The sequence below is a fragment of the Uranotaenia lowii genome, chromosome 3, assembly GCF_029784155.1.
Source record: "Uranotaenia lowii strain MFRU-FL chromosome 3, ASM2978415v1, whole genome shotgun sequence".
Lineage (NCBI taxonomy): Eukaryota > Metazoa > Arthropoda > Insecta > Diptera > Culicidae > Uranotaenia > Uranotaenia lowii.
Genome location: NC_073693.1, coordinates 340,474,580 through 340,478,283, shown reverse-complemented (window position 1 = coordinate 340,478,283; position 3,704 = coordinate 340,474,580). Strand labels below are relative to the sequence as shown.

General features: G+C 37.6%; 1 long non-coding RNA gene across 1 annotated transcript; it reads right to left on the bottom strand.

The window, feature by feature from the left end:
- Nucleotides 1-267: 267 nt before the first annotated feature.
- On the bottom strand, nt 268-1,240 carry LOC129751151 (uncharacterized). The gene is made up of 3 exons (XR_008738619.1): nt 1,189-1,240; nt 906-1,107; nt 268-846 (listed from the first exon to the last, which is right to left on the bottom strand). It is a non-coding gene; the product is annotated as an uncharacterized LOC129751151 (long non-coding RNA).
- Nucleotides 1,241-3,704: the final 2,464 nt, after the last annotated feature.

Below are 3,704 nucleotides of genomic sequence, written 5' to 3'. Positions count from 1 at the left end.
CAAGACAGCAAAAATGCCATTGGATACATTTGGTAGGTACCATCAAGAGTGTGAGGAAAAAAAAACCATCACATCATCACCCCGAAAATAATAATGCGCTATTATACGCGCACTTTGGTGGTCAAAATCGGTGTGGCTTCCACTTGAAAGGTTCATGTGGGATTTATGATTTTTGTTGTTGATTTTTTCCCTTTTTTCTACCTCTTCCTACCTCGACAGATTGTTTACATTTTTTTTGGGTTTCCCATATCATCGGACCCGCAGCAAAGTAGGCGCTGATTTTTCCGTCAGGTGTTGAATCTCTCAAAACCCAATGGAAGATGACGAACCAATCGACATCCCATTGATTGGGGCGGCCTGGCCCATCCATGGCCAACTCGATGATTGCCCCCGAACTCCCGGTTTAGAGTACCGTATGGATTACTTTTGAGACCCCTCCTGGTCACTCTCTTGTTTGAGCACACCAACGGTTTTCTCTGCTTCTTTTTTTCTCTGTAAGTCTCAAAAAGTTCCCACCGTTTAGCCGTTGAAGCTCAACTTTCGGTTAAGCCTTTATGCTAATCGGGTGAAATTCCTACCATTCCATATCCTTGAGATGCCTAAATACTAGGCAGGGAACCGAACGACAAGTGGTTCTGGTTCGATTGCCATCTTCCTCACGCCGTTGTTGTCGTCATCTTAATCGTCGCCGTTGACTTTTCTTCGGGAAGTCATATGAAAACAAGCAAGCAGGTGCCCCATCGACTTACAAGCAAGACCTTCACGGTCTCAAAGACAACGATTCGAATCGCTCTCTTCTCCCAGCGCTTCCTGCGAGAGAAAAACGGTCGTCTCCCCAGTCTGTCTCTAGAAAGCAAAGTGTGTAGTTGAAGGCTAAATTAAATTAAAAATATCATAAAACTGACCCTTAGCCGAGTGGGATTAATAATTCATGACATGTAAGGCCACTTCCAAGTAAAATTTCCCTCTGTTCGTACGTTTATTCGGTGACTCTCGTCTTCTTCGTCGTCCGAGACCGATTAGCTTAATTCACTCTACTGGATCTGAATAATTATATCAAAATATCGTAGGACGATGAAATAATAAAAGTATCATAAACGCAGGTATCTTTGAATGAAAAAAAAAAACGAATATAAGAAAAAGTTATCAACAATCCAAAATCCAAACGCAGTAAGCGTTTGTTCTTACCGTAGCGTCGTCACAGGAAAAACACGACGACGACGACTTTTCCGACTCCGATGGCCTACTGAGCGAAATTCGTTCGACCCGATACGATCTCGATTCGTGTCGTTCTAGCTAGCCGGAATAAAAACCATCCCAACCCTAATAACAGGTTCGGGACCGAAAGAGATCGCTCCCGGAAAGTTCGGCAACAATTGTCTCTTTTGTCCTCTGCCTTTTGTTTCCTTCGTTTATCACCACGTGGCCAAGGTGAGTTGCTCCATCATGTGGCTTAGCTTGGTTGGACAATATTGTCGCCCTCCCTTCCAGTGCAGTGCCAGGTGAATTGGTGATCGCCCGGCAGAAACAACTAGATGCTTATCGCTCTGTTCCGTTCCGGAAAAATACACCGTGTAGCCCTGTCCACGTCGATTTGTGTCCGGGAGGTGTTGCATTTGTTTTTATCCGGTAATTGACGTGAATGAGAGAAAATGGCTTAGGGGAAGAAATCGGAAGGAATTGCCGGTGTTTCGACGGAGAGTTTTAGACATAAATCAAGAACATGATCTGTAAACAGAATTTTCGGAACTAACTATCCATATTTTTTTTGGAATTTTAAGAAAAGAAATTTAAAAAATATATTTCAGGCTTACCTTGTGGACTAGGACAAGGACTAAGACTATGACATTGAGTGCTCCAGTTTCCATTTAAATATATTTTTTATTTAAACTGGCGGTACCTACTCATTACATCCATTCAAAAGTCTTCTGAAGCTATGTATATTACAGCAATAAGTTAAAAACGAAATTAATATTTTTAATTCCTGTGGTTTATATACACCGATTAAAATTTCGGTTTTCTGTACGTACTTCCAAAAGTCTTCCCACATTTTTCCTCGAAGCCCTGATTTTTTTTTCTACAATTGGTGAGAAAATTTTGATCGGGATTGCAGTAGGCGTCGGTTGAAACTGTCAGACGCGTTTTTTCCGGGCTGAAAATTTTCTATTTGTAAATTTCAATAAATTTATAGTTTTTATTCAAGAAACAAGTGCGAGAAAGTTCTTTAAGTGGACAACCGGAAGGGTATGTGTGTGAGTTTGAAGCAGGTCAATAGTTTTCGGCTTTGTTTGGCGTTTTCCCTGGTCAACTGGACAATTTCGAGAAATTTTGAAAGGCTTTCAACAATGATTTTATTCCTGGAATATCTACACGGGAAAAAATAATTGTATGCAGAAAACCGAAGCTAAGTATTTTTAATTAATAGCTCATTTTTCATAATATGGAAAAAGATATCTTGCGATGGATTGCAATGCAAACTGAGTGCGTTAATTCGGTTATAACTTTGAGATCTTGAATCATTTTTAGGTAGGTAGCTAGGTACTTTAACGAGATTAAAGCTCAAAACTATGTTTAGATTAAAAAAAGAATACTGCTGTCAAAAGATGGTATATATTTATTTCATTACATTGAACTTTCATGTGAAAGTCGATGATGTATCTAGATCCAAATTGTTATTTACATACTTTTCTAATGTTTTTTTTCCATTTGTTTCTCAATGAACAGTGATAACTTGTTAAGTTTGTACCAAATTTTAATAAATTTGCAGTTCAAATCGTAAGGTATTTCTCCAGAAATAGTTATTTTTATTTATTGAAGACATTTACACTTTTCACATATTTTCACGGGGTATTTATATTTCTGTAAATCAGCTTTCTAGGACGAAGAACTAAGTAATCAGAGCATCAAGCGTCTGCACATAACGACCGTAGAATGTGAAATCAAGAAACTGATAGAGAACAAGCGCCAAGCTTAGGAAGTTTCGGGTGAGATCTATCCTATTTTTCTTATTTTAACTGTACACATCAAACATTGCACTTCATAACCTAACCCTACATAATCATAAGAAGTGTTTGGCAGGGATCTCCACGCTTCATCCCTCCCTTGTTCCTGTATCTTTTGCGTTTTCATCACATGGTTGGCCTGGCCGTAGTGGTATCTGCAATGCATGTTCTATGTATCAGATACCATGTTGAAAAGAAAAATGTGAAACGCAAGTTTTTCATTTTCCAGGATGCATACAAGTTTTGGCCATGTTGGTGTTAGAAGAAGATTAGAAGAAGAAGAATTGGTGAGAAAATTTTGATCAAATTTGCTGAAATCCTGGATATAACAGTGATTTTATTAATTCCCTAGCAAATTTTAGTTAAGAATTTAGGCTAGATTTATCATTGTTTGTTGATAGTTGTTTTGAACATTTTTCAAAAGATTTGAGAAATAAAATGTTAGTGCTAATGGGGTAGGATTTCTAAAATTAGTTCAAGAAAATTTCTTAACAAGGTTAGGTAATATGAATTGTTATTTTGCAAATGGAAAGACTAAATTTGTTCTACGTTTGGCTTAAAATCAGAAAAAATTTTCACAGATTTTTTGGATCAAATACAAAGTAACAATTGAGGTTTTTTTAACAACATACATTTTTTTCGGCAATTTTAATGCTAAGTTGTAATTCAACTATCAACGAAATTCGTATATTTGTCCAATTT